The sequence below is a fragment of the Meriones unguiculatus genome, chromosome X (genome assembly GCF_030254825.1).
Source record: "Meriones unguiculatus strain TT.TT164.6M chromosome X, Bangor_MerUng_6.1, whole genome shotgun sequence".
In the NCBI taxonomy this organism is placed as follows: Eukaryota; Metazoa; Chordata; class Mammalia; order Rodentia; family Muridae; genus Meriones; species Meriones unguiculatus.
In genome coordinates, this window is record NC_083369.1 from 78391596 (window position 1) to 78416666 (window position 25071).

Below are 25071 nucleotides of genomic sequence, written 5' to 3' on the forward strand. Positions count from 1 at the left end.
ATTTCTTCTCTCCAAAATCTCCTATATACCTCTCTTTTCTATCTATCAAATTCATGGCCCATCTTTTCATTACATGTCTGTCTGTCTCTGTGTATGTGTACCTAAATATTATCTGCTCAGTCTATATAATGTTACCCATATGTATCTTTTCAGGGCTGACTGTTTAGTACTAGACTACCAATTGGTATGTTTTTCCCTGAGGAGAGCCTCTTCTTTTGCTCCCAGCTTTTCTTAGTTGCTTATAAGTCTTTGTGTAAAGGTGAGAACTCATAGACTTGTCCTTGTTCAGTTTCTTGTGTTCATTGTTGTCCTTTTTGTTTAGTTCACATTTGGGTGGTGATGTTGCTGAGACTTTAATGGAATAGCTATTGATGTTAGTAGGAGATAAAACCTCACTGCAAAGTTCCTGAATTTCTGCCTCTTACAACACTGTGCACTTCAGAAACAGGGCCTAGAGGCACCTGAGCTGGAATGGACCTGAACGCCTCCTTCCAGAGGACTAGCTTTCATTGTACTGCAAGGTTTTATGAAGTCCTTCAAAAGAGGGAGGCAACCTACAGTCTGACCCAACTATGATGTTTATGAATCATATCAGTGACCAGCATGGTACAATAACCGAAAGTATAGAGTAGTGGCAGACACACCATTTGTGGTGACTAATTACTCTCTAATTGGACTTAAGACCCACTCAATAAGAGGGTACATGATTGGTACTGGACACCTACCTAAATGAAATCATGGTTATTAAAAAAGAATCTTCAACCACTAATTTACTAAACCATCACAATATTAACAAAATTCTATAAACATTTGTCCTTATAGACACAGAAAAGTGCATTCTTTACCCCTCCTATTAATCAAAAAGGGGATCCTTGTAAGATGATCAATCCTCACTGAGAAAGGGAAATGGGACGGACATTGGAAGAGTGAGAAAACAGGAAACATAACAGGAGTGTACCACAGAGGGCCTCTGAAAGACTCTACCCAGTAGGGTATCAAAGCAGATGCTGAGACTCAGCCAAACTTTAGACAGAAAGCAAGGAATCTTATGAATGAATGGGGAGACTGAAAGACCTGGAGGGGAAAGGAGCTCCACAAGGAGAGCAACATAACCAAAAATCCTGTGCCAAAGTGTCTTTTCTGAGACTGATACCCCAACCCAGGGTCATGCACGGAGATAAGCTATAACCCCTGAACAGCTCATTGTCCAAGTGGGTTCCCCTTAGCACAGATGTAGCCCATGGCAGCTCAGTGTCCAAATGTGTCCCTATTAAGGGGAATAGGGGTTGTCTCTGACATGAACTCAGTGGCTGGCTCTTTGATCACCTCCACCTGATGGGGTAGTAGCCTTACCAGGCTACAGAGGAAGACAATGCATACAAGTCCTCATAAGACCTTATAGGCTAGGGCCAGATGGGAGGGTAAGAGGACCTCCCCTATCAGTGGACTTAGAGAGGGCAAGGGAATAAGGGTGGGAATGGGAGGAAATGGGGGAAGGGGCTATAGCTGGGAATAAACTGTAATTAATTTAAAAATAAAAAGGAAAATAACAAAACAAAAGAAATAAACACTTGTTTTATTTGTAGTTCAGTGCATGTAAACTTAAGAATTGACTACATATAGTTCTCATTACAGATCTTTTGTGTGGTTATTCTAAATACTTTTTTTCATTACTTAAATTTCAGAAATCAACTCTCTAAGCCATTTTTAATGTGATCTGGATAAAGCTGATCAGATTTAATAAAGCGCTGTGTTCAAAGGAAAACACAATTCACCTAAAATTTAAAGATATTGTTTTTAGTGGTTCTGGAAAAGACATCAATGGGGTGACAATTATGAAGGAATCTCTACTGTAATTAAACATAATGTATCATACACAAAGAAAAGATAGGAAAGCACAATAGGGACTTCTTGTGAAGAAGATGTTCAGCAGGGCCAGGAAAGGAAAAAGAGACAATAACGCAAGGGAGTGTTATTAAAGTACATTATGTATTTATGATATTGTGGAGGAATAAAATGTCTCAAAGAGACCAATATTCTAGAAAACCTCACTTATAAGAAAATTAATTTAATTTAAAATAAATTAAACTCATAATTGAAATATGACTTGTTTGTAAATGCTTATATTGTACTCAGTATTTCTAGACTATTGGTATTTAGATGTTGCTAAATATATTTGAGTTCAATAAGCTGCTTACAATACATGATAGTTAACACTGAAACCCCAAACTGGTGAAGATACAGAGAGTAGGAGACTATGGAGTGTTGATCCTTAAATTGGGCATGCATCATCATATCTTACCCCGCAAGCCCCAGGAATCTTTACAGACCTGGGAGCAGAGACATTTTAGGAGCCAGTGGTCGTGACAAATATCAAGGAAATTGTTTTTCTCCACAGAAACACAGGATGAATATGGCAAAAACAGAACTAATAAAATATTTAAATAATTTATATAATATCAAAAGAATGAGATTACTTAAAGCTCCTTTTACAACCTCACCTCACCTCTGATCTTTTTTTTTTTTTTTTTTTTTTTGGTAAGGTGCGTATTTTTATTAAACTGCTTTCAAGTCAGTGTACAGGTAAGTCTTGACTATCTCAACCCCTCAATCCACTCCCAGGGAGACCTTTGTACATCAAATTAGGGGGACAAAAAAGGGGTGTCACTATAGCTGACCATTCAAAATATAAAAAAAGAAAGTATTAAGGCAGAAGATTTCTTTTTAAAAAATTACAGTATAAATTTACTTAGAAGAAATGCTTTCACCTCCTTGGTGTGGACACAGGTCAAGGACTTGACTATTCTTTTCTCAAACCTGAAAGCAGCTTTTGGAAGAGTGAGGCCTTTCTATAGCCATATATCTCATTGATACCTGGAATGATTATTAAATGAACAAACAAACAAACAAACAAACAAAATAGAAACAGTCTTCAGCCACACTGGGGACCTATAGGGGGGTGTGCTTGTTCAGACTGGTTATTCCCGTTTTTAAATCCTGAGTTAAAAGCACCAAAACAAAACAAAACCCCCAAACATTAAAAAAATAATCTCAACAAAACCCCAAACCAAACAAATAAATTCATACTAATGATATCATTTTTTCCCTACACAAGTTAAAGAAAGCTTACTAAAAGTCCACCTAGGAGAATTTGCAATGCACAATGGAGTGGCTAGACTCAGTGCATTTGGGTTTGCTGATCCACATCTGCTGGAAAGTGGACAGTGAGGCCAAGATGGAGCCACTGATCTACACAGAGTGCTTGTACTCATGATGGACAATGATCTTGATCTTCATGGTACTGAGAGAGAGAGTAATGATCTGCTTCTGAATCTGGTCTGCAATGCCTGGGTACATGGTGGTACCACCAGACAGCACTGTGTTGGCATAGAGGTCTTTGCGGATGTTGTTGTCACATTTTATGATGGAATTGAGTTTTGTGTATGCCAGAGGATTCCACACCCAGGAAAGAAGGTTGGAAAAGAGCCTTAGAGCAGGAAAACCACTCATTGCCAATAATGATGACCTGGACATCAGGGAGCACATAGCTATTCTTCAGGGGGGAAGAGGATAGCAGAGTGGCCATCTCTTGCTCAAAGTCCAGGACAAAATAGCATAGTTTCTCATTGATGCCATGCACAATTTCCCTCTCAGCTGTGGTAGTGAAACTAGCCACACTCAGTCAGGATCTTCATGAGGTAGTCTGCCAGGTCCCTGGCAGCTAGATCCCGATGCAGGATGGCATGAGAAAGAGCACAGTCCTCATAAATGGGAGAACCCTATCTCTGGAGTATATCTCAATGCCAGTGGTATGACCAGAGGCATTCAGCAACAGCACGGCCTAGATAAGGTGTTGAAGGTCTCAAATATGATCTGGGTCATCTGTTCATGGTTGGTCTTAGGATTCCAGTGGGGCCTCTGTAAGCACAGAGTGCTCTTCAGGGATCATATGTAGCTTCTTGTAGAATGTGTAGTGATAGGTTTTCTCCACATCATCCCAGTTGAGGACAATGCCAGGTTCAATGGGGGTACTTCAGGGTCAGGATGCCTCTTTTGCTCTGGACCTCATCAACCACAGAGGAATCCTTCTGGCCCATGCCCACCATTATTCCCTAGTGCCTAAGTGGTCCAAAATGGAGGGGAAGAAAGTGGGGGAAATATCATTACCCTAGAAGCCAGCTTTGCACATGCTGGAGCCATTGTCAGCAAGGAGTGCATGGTGAGCTTGACCTACTGCTATGAGCAAGTGATATGGTGTGGTAGAACAACATGATCATGAAAGCATTTCAAAGCATGACACTTGAAGATAATGGCCAGGACACTGGTTTTGGATATTACCCTCTCCTAGAAATCAAAGATTAAGAGGATAGTTTCTATTTTTATTTTATTTCAAGTCAAAAAGTTTTCTGCGACAGGGTCTCTCATGTAGACCTGGCTGTTATCAAATGACAAACGATCTTCCTGTTCCTGTCAACCAAGTACTGGGGTTACAGACATGTGTGTTATATGCACCTTAGAGGTCAGTAGTTTTAACATAGAGGGTAGCACAAACTCAAACCTTTGCAATATCTCTCCTGCAAAATAAAAAAAAAATCATTTGGGTAGATACTATCGTTTATAAATAAATGTGGTTTTATTTTTTTTACCTACTTGCTGTGGCAAAACATTTACCATTTTAACAATTTTTATGTATGCAACATAGTGGCATTAATTACATATAAAATGATATGAAATCTCATTATCTATTTCCAAAAATTTTCTTCACCTAAAAATATTTCATAATCATATTCAATAGCATCGAATAACATTTTGACCATAGTCCTTGCTTGTATTAATAACCTGTAAACTGGTTTGTTTTGAGTCTATATGTCACTAATTTTGAGTAAAGGTCTTCCATTGGCCTGGAATTATACTGAGTGGCAGGCTAGCAAGCCCCAGAAATCCGCATGGTTTCCCTTCACAATCTCATATTATTAGGATCCGACACCACACCTGGCTTATTTTTTTTCCTATGTAAATTATGGGGAAATGAAACTCTCATTTTATTCCCAGCGATTACGAGGCAAGCAATTTACTGAGTGAGCTATCAGCTTTTCCCTAATCTCTATTCTTATGAAGGTACCTATTTCAGATATGCTACATAAGTAGAATTGTTGTCCTTCTGTGTATACTTTATTTCACTTGACATTGTATTTTCTAGTTTGTATGTGTTGTAACCTTTATTCATTTTGTTGTTGCTGTAATAAAACATCCTGACAAAAATAATTTGAGAGTGAAAGGATTTAATTTGGTTACAGTTCTAGGGCTATCGAGTCTGTCCTGGTGGGAAGACAAGTCAACATGTAGGGAAGGTATGGTCATAGGAGCAGAGAAGCCTGGACAATCATATTGAATCCACACTCTGGGAGTAAAGAGAGAATAGCAAGTGGAGCCAGGCTATAGAAACTCAGTTTCTCCTAAGTGATATATATGTATATTTTAGGAGACTTCTTCCTCTACTATACCCTCTGCTTCTCCACTCCAATGTATTTCTTCTTGTTTCCAGTCCCATTATTCCAGTTTAAGCCTTTAAAAATGTGTCCAGCTATACCACATATACCAAAATATGTTTAAGTACACAACAAGGACATTTGCTCAACCATGTCAGCAGCAGCTTTATTTGTAATAGCCAGAACCTGGAAACAACCTAGATGTCCCTCAACAGAAGAATGGATACAGAAATTGAGATATGTTTACACAAAAGAATAATATTTAGCAATTAAAAACAAGGAAATCATAAAATTTGCAGGCAAATGGTGGGATCTAGAAAAGATAATTGTGAGTGAGGTATCCCAGAAGCAGAAATACACACAAAGTATATACTCATTTATAAGTGCATAATAGACATATGATATAGGATAAACATACTAAACTCTGTACACCTAAAGAAGCTAAGCAAGAAGGAGGACCATGGGTAAGATGATCGTTCTTCACTCAGAAAGGTAAATGGGACAGACATTGGAAGAAGGAGAAATCAGGAAACTGGATAGGAGCCTACCACAGGGGGCCTCTAAAAGACTCTACCCAGCAGTGTATCAAAGCAGATGCTGAGGCTCATAACCAAACTTTGGGTAGAGTGCAGGGAATCTTACGAAAGAAGGGGGAGATAGAAAGACCTGGAAGAGACAGGTGGTCCACAAGAAGAGCAAGAGAACCAAAAATCTTGGCATAAGGTTCTTTTCTGAGACTGATATTCCAATGAAGGATCATTCATGGAGATAACCTAGAAACCCTGCTCAGATGTAGCCTATCGCAGCTCATTTTATCCAAGTCGGTTCGCTAGTAAGGGGAATAGAGATTATCTCTGACATTAACTCATTGGCTGGCTCTTTGATCACCTCCTCCTGAGGGGGAGGCAGCCTACCAGGCCACAGAGGAAGACAATGCAGCCATTTCTGATGAGACCTGATAAGCTAGGGTCAGATGGAAGGGGAGGAGGATCTCCCCTATCAGTAGAATTGGAGAGGGCTATGGGAGGGGATGAGGGAGAGAAGGTGGGATTGGAAAGGAATGAGGGAGTAGGCTATAGCTGGGATATAAAGTGAATAAACTGTAATTAATATAAAAAATAAAAATTGTGTTCTATCTCCCCTTCCTTAAGAAGCCCTCCAAATGCCCTTGTTATGTACTTGAGCATATTTTGGATATATGCCTAGGAGTGCTATAGCTGGATCTCAAAGAAGTGCTATTCATAATTGTCTGGGAAAGTGCCAGATTGATTTCCAAAGTCGTTGTACAAGTTTACATTCCCACCAGCAATGGAGGAGATTTCCCCTTTCTCCACAACATCTCCAGCATGTGCTGTCACTTGAGATTTTGCTCTTAGCAATTCTGATGGGTGTAAGGTGAAATCTGAGGGTCGCTTTGATTTGCATCTCCCTGATGGCTAAGGACGTTGAGCATTTCTGTAAGTGTTTCTCTACCATTCTATATTCCTCTAGAAAGAATTCTCTGTTTAGCACTGAACTCCATCTTTTAATTGGATTACTTGATTTGTTGCTTTTTAACTTCTTTAGTTCTTGATAAATTATGGATATTAGCTCTCTGTCAGATATAGGGTTGGTGAAGTTCCTTTCCCAGTCCATAGGCTATCCTTTTGTTCTGACGACAGTGTCCTTTTGCTTTACAGAAGATTTTCAGTTTCATGAGGTCCCATTTATTGATTGTTGATCTTAGAGCCTGTGCTGCTGGTGTTCTGTTCTGGAAGGTCACAACAAGGATATTTGTTCAACCATGTTTGTAGCAACTTAATTCGTAATGCTCAGAATCTGGAAACAACCCAGATGTCCATCAGTGGATGAATGGATACAGAAATTTTGGTACATTTACACAATGGAATACTACTCAGCAATTAAAAAAAGGAAATCATGAAATATGCAGGCAAATGGTGGGATCTAGAAAAGATCAACCTGAGTGAGGTAGCCAAGAAGCGGAAGCACACACATGATATATAAGCACTTATAAGTGGATTCTAGCCCTATAAGATAAGACAAACATACTAAAATCTGTATACCTAAAGATACTAAACAAGAAGGAGGTCCCAGGGTAAGATGATCAATCCTCACTGAGAAAGACAAATAGGATGAACACTGGAAGTAGGAGAAAACAAGAAACAGGACAGGAGCCTACCTCTAGGGCCACTGAAAGACTCTACCTAGCAGTGTATCAAAGAAGATGCTGAGACTCATAACCAAACCTTGGGCAGAATACAAGGAATCATATGAAAGAAAGTGGAGTTAGGAAGACCTGGAGAGAACCAAATATATCTGGGCACAGGGGTATTCTCCAACCAAGGAACATGCATTGATATAACCTAGAACCCATGCTCAGATGTAGCCTATGGAAGCTCAGTATCCAAGTGGGTACCCTAGTAAGGAGAACAAGGATTGTCTCTGACATGAACTCAGTGGCAGGCACTTTGACACCCCCTCCCACAGGGAGGAGCAGCCTTGCTATGCCACAGAGGAGGACATTGCAGTCAATCCTGATAAGACCTGATAAACTAGGGTCATATGGAAAGGGAGGAGGACTTCTCCTATCAGTGGACTTAGAGAGGGTCAGGGAGGAGATGAGGGAAGGTGGATGGGATTGGGAGGGAATGAGGAAGGGTGGTACTACAGCTCGGATATAAAGTAAATAACTTATAATTAATATAAAAAATTAAAGAAATAAGCTGTCCAAATGGCCCCTTAGTGATTTCCTGACCTCTAATGAAATGTGCATATTTGAGGATTCAAAGCTAACATCCCTAAATGAGAGAAAATATGTGACTTTCATTTCATTGGGTGATGTAACCTGGACCTATACTTTACTCATACATTTCATCATTTCATTTTTAAGTAGTTGAACAGTAATGCATAGTGTACATGCATCAAACTTTTTCAGTATTATTTGATAGGCATCTAGGCTATTTCCATTTCTTATTTTTGTGAGTATAGCAGCAATGAAGATGGATGAACAGGTTTCCCTAGAGTAGGCTATGGAGTCCTTATTTAGATTATGAATTGATTTCCTTACTTCATTTAGTAGTTTGTTTAGCTCCTCCTCATGGTAATGGACCCTTTTAAAAAATCACCCTTTGCAACTGTTTTTCTGGCTTTCTAGATCTATGCATAAATATGTCCTGTTGTGTCCATATACTGTTACATATATATATGTGTTTGTGTGTGTTTTCATGGCTGATCATTTGACTCTGGACAACAAATTGGTATGCTCCTCCCTGAGAAGACCTATTGTCCTCCTCCCAGCATTTCTCAGTTGCCTGTAGTTATTTGTGTAAGGCTGAGTCTTCATGGGCTTTTCCACATCCATGTTGGCATGTTCTTTATTGTCCTCCTTGTTCACATAACATTTAGACAGACATGTTAGTGAGAGGTTATGGGTGTAGCTTTTGACATTACTAGGAGTCGTCACCTCAGAAAAACTCCATGGTTCTGTGGCTCTTACAATCTTTCAGACCCTTCATTCACAATGTTCCTTGAGTCTTAGGTGTGGGACTATTTTTTCTATATCTATTCATTTGGATTGGGCTCCGTAACTCTTCATTTTGATAGGTTGCGATTTTCTGTAGCAGTCTCTCTGTGTTGTATAGAGAAGTTTCCTTGATTACCAGTAAAGACTACACTTATCAGTGAGAATAAGCAAAAAATGTACAAATATTTATTGTTAACCCCTAATTTCTTTTGATTTCTTCCTTCTACCTTTCCTTTGTAACTTTTATTTATTTGTTATCTATCTATCTATCTATCTATCTATCTATCTATCTATCTATCTATCTATCTATCTATCTATCTGTATAACATCTTGGTATGTGGCCCAGGCTGTCCTTGAACTCAAACTCTTCTGTCTGCCTCCTGTGTGCCGGAAATAGTGACATAAACAATTATTCTTGGTACTTTTAGTTTTCTTAACTACATCCAACTTTGTCTCAACATAGGGCTTTTGTTTGTTCTTTCTTTTTTGGCAATAATATTCCATCTTGCCTCTCAATAAAAGCACCATAAATCTTCTCTAAGGGCTTACACTTGAAATAGTTGCCTTTGTTTCTTATTTTCCAGAAGTGCTTTTGTTGTAGTTATATCAGAGAGTTTATCAACTCCTCCTTTGACTTAAGTAAATGTCCTTCTCTCTTCAAGGACAATGATTTCCCATGTGGAAGATGCTACCTTATTTCTCTTCTTATTCATCACAGGTCTTGGAACTCAACTTACAGTTAGATGGCACTTTGAGAAAGCCTTGACTATGTTTTTAAAATTTATTTTTAGTCTCTTATATGAGATATATAAAAATGTACATGTCAATGAAGTACAATGTAGTGTGTGGGTGATGTTTAAATCAGATTAAGCATGTATGCTGAAACATTCGCCATTTCTTTATGGTGAGAACTTTTAAAATCCTTTTTTTTTTTTTGTAATATTGACTACACTACTGTTATCTATGAAGACCTTATTGTGTAATAGTATTACAGAACATTTTGTTCTTACTTAACTGTAACTTTTTATATACTGCTTAGCCTTTCTCCCTAGACTGTCCCTGACCTGATTTACTTCAAAAATACCCTTTTGCTAAATTATTGAAATATTTTCTCATGAACATTTACATTTTAGGATCAAAATCTTTAAACAGACTATTCCTTGAGCAGTATTTTTTTCACATCAAACTTGTCTAGAATCATTTTATCAAGGTACTATTGAAAACAATGTGGAAATATCTTTAAGGAACAGTAACATTCAGACTTCAGTAGGAACAATAATTGGCTCTTTTAAATATCAGTCATTTTTCAATTGATCCAGAAATTAGCGAAGAATTACAGAAACTGTAGAGTTTTGTTATATATTTCTCTGTTAATTGACCACATAAAGTAACACTAGGTTAGGACTGGAGGATTTAATTAGAGAGAAACTTCTTAAATCATGCTACAGGGAAAGTTAAAAAATTATCAAGGACTCAAATGACACCAACTCTGTTTTCTGCCAGGGCAAACTATTTGTTGTTAATGGTTCAGGATCCAGAATTTGGGAAACATTAAAAAAGTTTCCTAAAAGAAAAAAGAGCCAGTGTGAAAGCTTCCCTATAGAATACAAGAGAAAACGGTGTCAATACAGTTTGACTACTTTTAAAAGGTGTATTATTCGGAGGGGGCTCCAAGATGGCTGCAACCAGTGTGTACATTATTTGAGGGGCAGAAGATCTGAAACTTTTAACTGATGAATGGAGAGGAGGCTGAAGCCAGGATAGCGATATTGTGGTTTCCTGGGCTAGAGGGGACAAACCTTGAGCTGGGACAGTTTGGATCTAGGCACAGGCTTTCCTATTTCACTGGTACTGCAGTGGTTGCTACTACCCCAAGCACGAATGAGCCTTGTTGCTCTGTGACTGAGATGGTGGAGGCAGAGGTGGTAGGAGCCTCCAAGCTTGGTGACTGACACAGTGGATGCATCCCCAAGTACAGGAGTTTCTGTTTGGCTGCTGCAGCAGGCAACTTCTGCCCCAAGAATAAGCCTCTGTGCTCCATGACTGAGACTGCAGAGACAGCACCAACTATGGGCCTCCTTGCACTGTGGCCAAAGAGCAGACACCACTGACAGATCTCCTCCACTTTCATTTGTCCCTATGGTCCCAAATCTGAGAGTAGAGAATGGGGGTAGGGAAGACAAGGACCCCTGTGCTTTTCACATAGGACTGTGAGTCAGAGAGTGCACCCTCAAGCAAGTGCATGCAGAGCTCCGGATCCAGGATCCCTCTAAACTAGCAGCCAGGCAGTAGATGCCTCTTACTCACACTCCCCACTGTGGGCAACATAAGGATCCTTAAGACAGCATTCTCAACATTGAAGCCCCCATACAGTGGGCCTCCAAGTAGAGTGTAGGCAAATAATTCCTGGAGCCAAGATGGTGCAACCCAGACAGATCTGAACCCTTGGAGCACAACACCACCATAGGTATGTGGGCCACTGAGCCATTCAGGGCACCTGAACATGCACACTGTACCCACAAAACACGTCAAAAACACCAACTGCACTTATGCTACACCCTAAGCATCTGTATGCACTAGCACACTGTCCTCCAAGGCACACTTCCATACACACTCCCACACTTGTGCACATGCACCTGCCACCTTCCTTCCTTAGCAACAGCTGAAACACCAACATCCACTCTCAAACTGATGCACCTCTCTCACCTTCCTGAAGAATACTACAGACTCTAGTCTGCAGTACAGGCTCCAGGAACAAATAACGATGTTTATGGATAAGCAGAAGGCTATAGCAAAAATCAAGACATCATGGGAACCCTAAAAATCAGCAGATATTTTAATTCGTCGGAAGCACATAAAAATGAGCTCAAATCTATGCTTATCCAGTTATTCGAGGCACATACAGAGGACATGAAAAAAGCTCTCAAAGTAATACAGGAAAATACAGCCAAACAAATAGACACACATATAGCAACATATAGAGAGGAGACTAATAAAAAAATAGAGGCCATCATGGACAGAGAGGAATCCATATACAAACAAACAAAGGAAATGGTACAAGACATGAAAATGGAATTAGAATCAATAAAGAAAACACACACAGAGAAACTCTTGGAGATGGAAAACATAACAAAGAGATCAGAAACCACAGAGGTAAGCATCACCAACAAAATTCAAGATATGGAGGAGGAGAGACTCTAAGGCGCTGAAGACACAATTGAAAAAAATCAATAAATCTCTCAAAAAAAAAGACATAAAATCAGAAAATGTCCTGACACAAAACATAGCAGAAATCAAGGAAACCATGAAAAGACCAAACTGAAGAATAATAGGAATAGATGAAACAGAAGATTCTAGGCTTCAAGGTCCAGAAAATATTTTCAAGAAAATCATGGAGGAAAAAATTCCCAACTTAAAGAAAGAGATGTTCATAAACAAACAAATGACCTACAGAATACCAAATAGACTAGACCAGAAAAGAAACTCTTTGTGTCACATAATATTCAAAACATATTAAAAGCAGCAAGGGAAAAATACTAGGTAACATATAAAGGTAGAACTTTCAGAGTCACACCAGACTTCTCAACAGAAATAATGAAAACCAGAAGGGCCTGGACAGATGTCATACAGAAGCTTAGTGATCACAGATGTCAACTCACACTACTATACCCAGCAAAACTTTCAATCAACATAGATGGAGAAAACAAAATATTCCATGACAAAACTAAACTGAAACAATATCTACACAGCAACCTAGACATACAGAAGACACTAGAAGGAAAATTCCAACCTAACAAAATCAACTACACTCAAGAAAATACAGGGAATATATAATGTCACAACAAAAAATTAAAATAAAACAAGCATAGAAACATAGTAACACCAAGTCCAGAATAAAAGGAACTAATATTCATTGGTCACTATTATCTATCAACATCAACGAATTCAACTCTCCAATAAAAAGATACAGACTAACAGACTGCACACAGAAACGGGATTCAACATTCTGCTTCATCCAGTAAACACACCCCTGCAACAAAGATAAATACTACCTTGAAAAAGGCTGGAAAAAGGCTTGTCAAACAACCAGACCCAGATATCAAGCTGGAGTAGGTATCCTAATATCTTATAACATAGGTTTTCAACTAAAATTAAACAAAAAATTGAGGAGGGACACTTCATTCTCATCAAAGGAAAAAATACACCATGAGGATATCACAATCCTGAACATCTATGCCCCAAATACAAGAACACCTACAATTGTAAATGAAATGTGATTAAAGCTTAAACCACACTTCGAATCCAATATCTTAATAATGGGAGACTTCAACACTCCACTCATACCAAGGGACAGACCTTCTAGACAGAAACTAAATATGGAAACAATGACACCGGCAGAGGTCCAAAATCAAATGGACCTAATAGATATCTACAGAACGTTTCACCCAAATTTAAAACACTGTACTTTCTTCTTAGCACCCTACGAAACCTTCTCCAAAATTGACCATATACTTGGGCACAAATTAAGCCTCAACAGATACAAGAAGATTGAAATAATCTCTTGTATCCTATCAGGACACCATGGCTTACAGACCTCAACAACAACAAAAATAATAAAAAGCCGACATTCACATGGAAACTAAACATCTATACACAATGGTCAGGGAGGAAATGAAAAAAAGAATTTAGAGACTTCATAAAATTCAATGAAAATGAAGGCACAACTTACCTAAACTTATGGGACACAATGAAAGCATTGCTAAGAGGAAAGTTCATACAAACACCATATCAGTACACATCAAGCCATAGAAAAAAAGAAGCAGATACATCCAAGAGTAGTTGATTGGAAATGATCAAGCTCAGAGCTGAACTCAATAAATTAGAAACAAAGAAACAATTCAAAGAATCAATGAAACCAAGAGCTGTTTTTTTTTTTTTTTTGAGAAAATCAACTAGATAAACCCTTAGCCAAACTAACTGAAAGGCAGAGAGAAACTACCCAAATAAGCAAAATCAGAAATGAAAAAGGGGACATAACGACAGAAAGTGAGGAAATCCAAACAATCCTTAGGTCTTACTACAAAAACGTATATGCTACAAAATTTATAAATCTAAATGAAATGAACAGTTTTCTTGATAGATTCCATTTACTAAATTTAAATAAAAATCAGGAAAATAGATTAAATAGTCCTATATCCCCCAAAGAAAAAGAAGCAGTCATCAAAATCTCCCCTCTAAAAACAAAACAAAACAAAACAAAACAAACAAACAAACAAACAAACCCAGGGCCTGATAACGTCAGCACAAAATTCTAGCAGATCTTCAAAGCAGAGGTAACTCCAATACTCTTCAAACTATTCCACAAAATAGAAACAGAAGGGACATTACTGAACTCATTCTCTGAGGCCACAGTCACTTTGATACCTAAACTACACAAAGACCCAACAAAAAAGAGAAATTTAGACCTATCACTCTCATGAACATTGAAGCAAAAATATTCAATAAAATACTTGCAAACTGAATCCAAGAACACATCAAAGATATCATCTACCATTACCAAGTAAGCTTTATTCCAGGCATGCAGGGGTGGTTCAATATATGGAAATCCATCAATGTAATCCACTACATAAAAAAAAAAAAAAACTGAAGGAGAAAAACCACATGATCATCTACTTAGATGCCCAAAGAGCCTTTGAAGATTCCAGCACCCATTCATGTTTAAAGTCTTGGAGAGATCAGGGATACAGACACATACCTAATCATACTAAAGATAACATATAGCAAACCTTTAGCCAACATCAAAAAAATTGGAGAGAAACTTAATTCAGTCCCACTGAAATCAGGGACAAGGCAAGGCTGCCCACTATCTCTGTATTTCTTCAACACAGTTCTTGAAGTCCTAGATAGATCAATAAGATAACTAAAAATGATCAAGGGTATACAGATTGGAAAGGAAGAAACCAAAGTGTGACTATTCACAGATGATATGATAGTATACATGAGTGACTCCAAACATTCTACGAGGGAACTACTTCAGCTAATAAACACTTTCAGCAAAGAGGTTGGATACAAAATTAACTCAAAAAATCTAGTAGCCCTTCTGTATACAAAAGACAAAAGGGTTGACAAAAGGGTTGAGAAAGAAATTAGGGAAACAACACCCTTCATACTAGCCAGAAACAACATAAAGTACTTTGGTGTGATTCAAACCAAGCTAGAAAGATCTGTTTCAAAGACCTGCTTGAAAGGAATGACATGTTTGAAAAAAATTCAGGTCTCTGAAAAAGAAATCCAAGAATATATCAGAATATGGAAATATCTCCCATGCTCATGGAACAGTAGGATTACCACAGTGAAAACTGCTATCCTGCCAAATCAATCTACAAATTCAATGCAATTTCTTTCAAAATTCCAACACATTTTTTTCACAGACCCTAAAAGAACAATTCTCAATTTCATATGGAAAAACAAACAAACAAAAAACCAGAATAGCTAAAACAATCCTGTACAATAAAAGAGCTTCTGGAGGTATCTCCATCCCTGATCTCAAGCAGTATAACAGAGCAATAGTAATAAAAACTGCATGGTAGTGGCATAGAAACAGAATGGTTGATCAATGGAATCAAATAGAAGACCAAGAAATAAACCCACACACTTATGCATACTTTATTTTTTTTTTTTTTTTACAAAGAAGCTAAAACCATACAATGCAAAAAAGATAGCATCTTCAACAAATGTTTCTGGTCTAACTGGATATCTACATGGAGAAAAATGCAAATAGATCCATATTTATCACCCTGCACAAAACTAAAGTCCAAGTGGATCAAAAACCTCAACATAAAACATGACACACTTAACATCTTTAAGAAAAAGTGGGAAGGAGACATGAACTCATTGGCACAGGGGACAACTTCCTGAACAGAACACCAACAACACAGGCTCTAAGAGCAACAATCAATAAATGGGACCTCATGAAATTGAAAAGCTTCTGTAAAGCAAAGGACACTATTATCAGAACGGAATGACAGTCTTCAGATTGGGAAAGGATCTTCAACAGTCTTATATCTGATAGAGGTCTAATATCCAGAATATATAATGAAATCAAGAAATTAAACTGCAACAAATCAAGTAATCCAATTAAAAAATGGGGTACAGATAATTCTCAATACAGGAATATCAAATGGCAGAAAAACACTTAAAGAAATGCTCAACATCCTTAGTCATCAGGGAAATACAAACCAAAACAATCCTGAGATTTCACCTTACACCCATCAGAATGGCTAAGATAAAAACCTCAAGTGACAACACTTGATAGAGAGGATGTGTAGAAAGGGGAAGCCTCCTCCATTGCTGGTGGGAATGTAAACTTGTACAACTACTTTGGAAATCAATCTAGCGATTTCTCAGACAATTAGGAATAGTGCTTCCTCAGGATCCAGCTACACCACGCTTAAGCATATATCCGAGATATGCTCAAGTATACAACAAGGACATTTGCTCAACTATGTTTTTAGCAGCTTTATTCATCATTGCCAGAATCTGGAAACAACCCAGATGGCTCTCAACGGATGAATGGATATAGAAATTGTGGTACATCTACACAATGGAATACTACTCAGCAATTAAAAACAAGGAAATCATGAAATTTGCTGGCAAATGGTGGGAACTAGAAAAGATCATTCTGAGTGATGTAGCCCAGAAACACAAAGACAGAAATGGTATATTCTCACTCATCAGTGGATATTAGACATATAATATAGGATAAACATACTAAAATCTGTACATGTAAGGAATCTAAGCAAGAAGGAGGACCTTGGGTAAGATGATCAATCCTCTTTCCAAAATGCAAAACAGGGTGGACATTGGAAGAGGGAGAAGACAGGGAATGGGACAGGATAGGAGCCTACCACAGAGGGACTCTGAATGTCTCTACCCAGCAGGTATCGAAGCAGATGCTGAGATTCATAGCCAAACTTTGTGCAGAGTGCAGGGAATCTTATGAAAAAGGGGCAGATAGAAAGACCTGGAGGGTATAGAAGCTCCACAAGGAGACCAACAGAAACAAAATTCTGGGCATAGGTATCTTTGCAAAGACTGATACTCCAACCAAGGACTATTCATGGATGTTATGTAGACCCCTGGCTCAGATGTAGCCCATGGCAGCTCAGTGTCCAAGTGGGTTCCTTAGTAAGGGGAGCAGGACTGTCTCTGACATGAACTCAGTGGCTGACTCTTTTATCATGCCCCTCCCCCTGGGGTAAGTACAACTGTACCAGGTCAAGGAGGGAGACAATGCAGCCAGTCCTGATGTGGCCTGATAGACTAGGGTCAGATATTAGGGAAGAGGACCTCCCCTATCACTGTACTGGGGGTGATTCATGGGAGAAGAAGGAAGAAAGGTAGGATTGGGTGGGGACAAGGGAAGGGACTACAGCTGGGATAGAAAGTAAATATATTGTAATAATTAAAAAAATAAAAAGGTGTATAATTTCTACATACTGTGGAAATACTTATTTTTTTACCCAAAGAGAACTGTGATTCAGCTGTCACCCCTTCAAAGAAATTTCTTTTTATAGCAGATAAAGACCATTTCAGAAAACCGAAACTGGACACTATCTTGACATTAAAAGACGTTGTGGAGCCAATTTCATTTTTTTTACAACTCATATATCTATAGACATCACAACTCACATATCTATAGATTAAGAAATATGGCTGAAGATTTTTTTTTATTTTAAAAACTCTTTTATTTGTGTTTATCCTTTTTTCTGTACTCCACACCAATCCCTTCCTTTACCCCAAAACCAGGTAGGAGAGAGAAACAGTTAGTAGGAGAGGGAATGCCTTTCTTTCTTAGCTGCTTCCTGCAGATCAGGGTCGTCAGATTCCTTGGAGCCAATCCAATCCTTATTTCAGCAGATCTCCAACTTCTTATTCCACAACAGCAACTAGGAGCAGCAAGAGGGAAGCAGGAGCAGCCTCGTTCTTTCCTTCATGCTCTCTGGGCTCTGGCATTTATTGTCTCTCCAGAGTCCTCAGATTCAAACTATCCGCAGCTGGTAGAGAGCTCCTTTCAGAGCCAGCATGAAGCAAATAGTCTGCTGCGGTGGACCATCTCGGTGGACCATCTGAATCAGTCCCAAATCCCATACCTGTGGGACCCTTTCTATACCACGCCACCACCATCTCGGAGCCTTTGTTCATTCAATTACGATGTACGATCAACATTTTCTGAAGGATGCCATGAGAGGTTCACAGTCACTATGTCACTTCCCATCATGCTCCCACAGTCACATGCTGCCAGATCCCTCTCCATTCTTTAAGGGAAGGAGTTAGCTGTAGGTGGGCTTCATAAACATCACATTCCTGAGGTTGGCTCACCTCCACCATTATGGCTGAAGATTTGATGGGAAGATTGTAAGAGCCAGAATACCAGGAAGTTTGCTCTAATGCAGTTTCTTCTAGAAATGTGTACATGAAGAAGACTGGAACGATGTAAATATCAATAGATATACAAAGCTAGAAGAGGGAAAGTTCACATGATCTGACACTGAGGTAAAATAAAAAATTACAGGCAACTAGTGGCTGTTGGGTGAGGGAGAATTAGCTTCTCCCAAGGATGAGTCTCCTGATGGGTTATCTAATACAAAGTGGTCATCCCTAAAACCATATACACACAAACAACAAAATTGAACTCAGCATGCACTATTTATACATTTGTGCATTCATCAAAGTAGAAGTGGTTATTAGTTTGAAAATGGTAATTACATGAGAGGGATAGCTAGAAGGGTTGGAAGGAAAAAGAGAAGGAAGAAGCATTATAATTCTATTTTTACTAAAAAAAAAAAGTCTTTAAATGCTAAGACTATTGTCAGAGAACCTCTGATGCTTATAGCACAAATTTTTCTGCATTGCTATACCCTATCTATTAAATGTTTCCACCAATTTATTTGTAAAAATCCTTTGATTTATTGTTCTCTTTTGTTCTGTAGGAAAATAATTTCTACAATGTTATTGTGGGCAGCCTGAATCTGTGTTCCTGTGCCATACTCGTATTCAGCTCAAGAGTAAACTATTTCTTATTTCCTTAAAAACCTGAAAAGGTATCATTTGGTGCCACCAAATTCCTGTCAAATTTATTTTATTTTATTGACACATGATTTCTCTGTATAGCCTTGCCTATCCTAGAGTCTCTTTGTAGGCCTGGCTGGCCTCTAACTCTCAGTGATCTGCCTGCCTCTGCCACCCTGAGTGCTGGGCTTAAAGGCGTGTTCCACCACGCCCAGCTCAATTTTAAATATTAATATGTTGCATTGATATTAGATTGCATTCAAACAATGTGTATATCATTTAAAATATGAAGTTATATTTTTTCCAGGAAGAAAGCATATTTATATCTGGAAATATAATCTGCATTCCAACGATCAATATATAAGAAACTTATGGGTCTCTTATTCAGTTTATTTTGATTATATTTAGTCATGTGATAAAATGCATGCATTTTGATGTATATATTTAGATTACCAGTAAAACTGGCTTACTAAATTTTGAACATTACAAAACGTATGAAAATAAGATTAAGATTATCTTATATGTGTCGAAATTTTAGTATTTCTTTCCCAAAACTCCATTGGATTTACTATTTTAAGAATTAATGAAAAACAAAAAGAATTAATGACACTTCTATGAGCCACTTTTCATACTACTGCTCTTCGTGGTTGGTTTTTAAAGTAGGGTCAGAATTTAAAATCACTTTGGCATATTCAAAACACATATTGTTGTGCCCTACCTAGCACATTTAAAATAGAGACTCCAAAGCTTATCTTTTTTTATTTTTTATTGTTTATTATTATTAGTTACATTATATTAACTCTGTATCCCTGCTGTATCCCGCTCCCTTATTTCCTCCCAATCCCACTCTCCCTCCCTCAGCTTCTCCCTGCCCCTTTCCAAGTCCACGGATTGGGGAGGACCTCCTCCCCTTTCCTCTGGCCCTGTTTTATCAGGTATCTTCAGGGCTGGCTGCAAAGTCCTCCTCTGTGTCCTAGCAGGACTGCTCCTCCTTTGGGGGGTAGGGAGGTCAAAGAGCCTGCCATTGAGTTCCTGTCAGAGATAGTCCCTGTTCCCCTTGCTATGGGAAACCAATTGGTTATTGAGCTACCATGAGCTTCATCCGATGTTCTAGGTTATATCCATACATGATCCTTGGTTATCTTTAGAAAAAAATTTCTTTAGGGAATTTGGGTACCCCATTAAGCTTGGAGAATTCTAAACTGGACTTTCTGGTGTTGACAGCCTCCTAAGAGAACATGCTTCTTGCAAAACATCTCTTTCATCTCTCACCAGAAAATGTGAAGAGGAAAGAGACAAAAAGTGCCTGTTGAAGATCTCTAATTCATACTTTCTAGATGAGAAATACCCAGGTCTCTATAAATCTCTATAAATTAACCATACAAACAGGGAGTTTTGTCTGTTGGCTTCTCCACTGTCCTCTGTCATCCTATGGGCAGAAAAGCAAGGATCCTTCAAGAGGAAGCAACAATGAAAGCAATTGATTTAAGATAAATGGGAACAATTAAAAAAAACCCACACATTTTGGATACACACACACACACACACACACACACATATATATATTTAATACTGAGCTAAGTAGATTTCCAGAAGAAGCTGAGATAGGAGGATGATCACAAGTGAAGGAAAGCCTGGACTACATAGAAAGAACCAGAAGTGAATGAACCAAGTTATATTTTAAGACTGTGTCTCAAAAGAATCACCTAACCAAACCAAAGTGAAAACAGAACAAACAAGGTCAGTGAATATTAACCTGACCCCAAAGATCACCTGGTGACTTGCTCTGTAGAATCATGGTTGTTACTCTTGGCTACTTACTTGTGAATTATAAATTACTGACCTCTGTGCTCTATATCTGAGTCTTGGAAGGTATAGCTTGGGCATTTTTGAGATTCTTAAAGCTCTCTAGGTAAATGATATGTGCAGACAGTTTGAGCACCACTGTTGGGGGTAACAAAGCAGGGACTATGAAGCTGCACTAAAGGGATGTCTTTTATGACTTTCACTTTAACTAAGTGAAGCAAAGGAGAACTTATTAATTCACTTATGATATCTAAGGGATGTTTGATTTTGAATATGCCTGGAGTTAGAAGTAAAAGAAAAATTGCAACTAGGAACATAATTTTCTCTGGACTGCATTTTCTATGTTTACATTATTGACTAAATTTTCTTCATATGCCAAGAAGAAAGGCTAAACCAGCTGCATGTTTTTTATAGTCCTTATATCTTCCAGTCTTAAGGGAAACTTTGAGTCTTCTACCTCGCTTCATACACTTATGTTGTAAATTTTATTTATCTATTTATTTATTTATTTATTTGAATTTATTCACTTTGTATCCCCACTGTAGCCCCCTCGCTTTTCTCCTCCCAGTCCCAGCCACCCTACCTCTTCTCCCCTTATAATTAAAAAATATTTTTATTGAATGGATAACTCTCAGTTCCATACCATGCAACTTAAAAATTTAAACTTTAAGTTAATATTTTTTAAAATTAATCAACAAACTACAATAAACTGTTATTATCCATGATATTGAATACTCAGATCCAAGATTATGTCTAGAACCTGAATATGTTTCTTTTAAATACAAAAAATATTTAGGAAGAATCAATTCCTATTTTACTTTGTTAACTCTGATCATAAAGCTACTTTCTATATACAAACCATTTACTTTATGATAAGTAATGTGATAGATATTTTTAAAAAATTATGATATTTAGTGATTCATTGATCCCAGAAGTTGGTATTATTGCTATCGTGACTTTGAAGATTAAAAAGAAAAAAATAAAATGGAAAAGAGAAAGAGGGAGAGAGACTTTTCCTAGGTTATAAAGTTCATATTTGACAGAACTTGCATTTCATTTTATGTTTTGCTGAATCTGGGCCTTTCATTACATAAAACAATTAAAAAGTCTTAATAATAGTAGAAGTTACCCAGCATTCATTTAGGTGTTTAACTTTTACTAATAAGAAGTTACTTATAAATTTTTCCATACAACATTCCTCTTATTCTCAAACTTTTTCCAGATTCTCCGCTGCCCCCTGAGTGTGTCTCCTTCTTTAAAAATTATGACAACAAAAAAAAGAAAATCAAAACAGACAATTTGAAAAAAAAAACAATAAAACAAAGCCTCCAAGTTAAAGTAAAACAAAAAGTGCACAAAATAGTCTGTCTTGTGTTGGCCAACTACCTCTGGGGCATGGAGCCTGTCCTGGAGTGCATTTGATATAACCCAGTGGCACTCCAGTGAAGAAAACTCATTTTCCCTTTCCCAGCTTCTGGTCCAAATAGCTTCTTGGTGTTCACTTGCTTTTCTCAGAGCTGGGTTTCTACAGGTTTAAATCAGTGTAGGTCTTGTGCATGGCGTCCCAGTCTTTATGAGTTAAAATCTGTATCAGTCTTCTTGTGTCTGGAAGACTATATTTTTTTTGGGTCACCTACCACCTCTGACTCTTACAATTTTTGTACCTCCTCTTCCACATAGATTCTTGAGACCTGAGGTGTGATAAGTGCATACCATTTAGTGTTGAAAACTCCAAAATCTCTCATAATCTTCACATTTCCAAGGTTTTGGTCTCTTCTAATTCCCATTTACTGCAAGGCTAAGCTTCTCTGTTGAGGGCCAATAACTCAAGAAGAGCAGTCACCAATAATTGAACTAATTCTTATGCATAGTATCATAGTATCAAAGAAGCAATCAGAGAAAGAAAGAATAATGATATTTACTTGGTAATACTATTGTAATAAGAGTGCACATGCCACAGTAACTGGGAATGTGTGAAAAGGATGAGGCAAAGACAAATGTAAGAGAAGAGCTCAGAATCCTGCAGAAGAGGGGAAGGAGTGATTATAAGCAGTGGAGGTGTTGATGACACTAGGAGAACACAGTCTACAAAATCAACTAATCAGGGCTCATAGGGGCTCACAGAGACTGAAGCAGCAACCATGGAACCTGTATAGGTAAGAGCTAGGTCCTGTGCATATATATTATGGTTGTGTAGCTTAGTATTCTTGCCGCACTCCTAACAGTATTAGTAGGAGTATCCATGACTTTTTTTTTCTTTTACCTATGCTTGGGAATCTTTTCTCCTACTGGCTTGCCTCTTCTAGCCTTAATAAGAGGGGAGGTGTATAGTCTTACTGCATCTTGATATGCTATGTTTAGTTGATATCCCTGGGAGGCCTGCCAGTTTTTGAAGAGAAAAAGGAGGAGTGGATCTGGGGAAGAGAGAGGTGGGGGGAAGGGCTGGAAGGAGAAGGAGAGAGGGAAAATGGTGATCTGGATATATTCTATGAAAGAATAAAGGAAAAGAGGATTGTGCTAAGGATTACAGTGATTAATGACAACAATGATATGCGTAGATTGGACAGACAGATGCTGGGCACATTTCCTTGTATTACATTGTGGTGTGTATGCAATTTTTTATCATCAATAATCTTTTGTAATAGTTATTATCAGAAAACATGTGTAAAACACTTGCTTCAAAACATTTTCTTTTATCTGCTCTTTAATTCTGTTAGGGTTGGCGTGACTATGTTTTGTTTTTGAAAACTTTGGCATTTTTCTCTCTTTCTCTTCCTTTGACCGAAGTTAGTCTCTGAAAATATGATTTATCAGCTATTCATAGTTAGGTTTTGGTTACCTCTCATTGCTGAGATGGAGCTGGGTTCTGTATTGGTTGTCAGTCTTGTCAGGTCTCATGAGGGATATCTGAGCTAGAGGTGAATAATTTATGATCTCTTTAGATATATTTGAGCAGCTAACAATTAGAGGATGGGTTGTTTTCAGGATAAATTTAAATGGGATCTATTGTTAACTTCAAGTATGTCTTATATTGGCATCTAAAATCACAGGGTCATTTTGTAAAGTTATACTTCTATAGAATTTTGACAGGCAATTGAAACAAAGTTTTTAAAGGAAAATTCAACACAAGATGAAATAAAAGCCCAATTTGTATAATAGTTTTGAACCAAGAATTTATATTTTTATCTTTCCATAATAGTGTTTACTAAAGATAAACAAAGGAAAAATAATTTACTTGTAAAATGAATTTTGTTTTGTGAAAAATCCCATTTTTAAGAGTAGAGATTTAAAAGCTGGAGAAATGGCTCAGTAATTAAGAGGATCCATGTCTGATTCCTAGTATTCACATGGCAGGCCATGATATTTCTGTGACTTCAGTCCCAGGAGATCCAATGACCACTTGTGGCCTTCTATGGTACTATCCATACATGTGGTATAGACATTCATGTAGTCCAAAACACCTATACACATTAAAAATAAATGAATTTAAAAGAATTTAGTTACTCTGTACTCTTTATTAATTTTGTTGCAAGTATTTAAAAAAATTTTAAATTGCAAATGATAAAAGGCTTGAACTACTACTAATAAAATTTTCATAGAGTTTAGTAATTAATAAGAATATATGATATTTTATTTTCAATATTATTTTATGTTGGTCTTCATTATCCCTGGGCCATTTTATACATGTTACACAATATTTAGAACATTTAATATAAAGTATGACCACAACACATTGTTCTGTTGAACCAATAGCCATTCATTTAACCTATGTAACCAATCAAATTTAACCAAGTATAAAGTAACTACTTAAAAGACTTCAAAGTGCCTATTCTTAGAGTCATTGCAGGTGTGGCTGCTGTGTCACATGTGCATAAGTGTGTGGCAGAGAGAAGAGAGGCTTTGTCTATGCTCAGTGGCCTGGCCATTGAACATCTACATAATCAGTAGCCTAACATTCCCTGAAAAGAAGCTAGCCGGAGATAACCACCAGTCTGGCTCCAGGCAAGGCCTGGATGAGCTCTCAGGATGGAAAGCAAGCTGGAGACTAGAAGAACCCAGCCAGAGACTGCAAGCCCTGGGCAGGAATGAGCCTGAGACAGATGGCCACTCGAGTGGGACTGGCAAAGAGTACCAGAGACAACCAACATATCTGCAACATGGGGCTCAGACAAGGAGCTATCC

General features: G+C 37.9%; 1 non-coding gene and 1 pseudogene across 1 annotated transcript; one reads left to right on the forward strand and one right to left on the reverse strand.

Moving 5' to 3' along the window:
- Positions 1-3141: 3141 nt before the first annotated feature.
- LOC110542213 (actin, cytoplasmic 3-like) lies at positions 3142-4213 on the reverse strand (annotated as a pseudogene).
- A 20501-nt stretch (positions 4214-24714) lies between these two features.
- On the forward strand, positions 24715-24846 carry LOC132650247 (small nucleolar RNA SNORA17). The gene has a single exon (XR_009588627.1). It is a non-coding gene; the product is annotated as a small nucleolar RNA SNORA17 (small nucleolar RNA).
- The last annotated feature ends 225 nt before the right edge of the window (positions 24847-25071 follow it).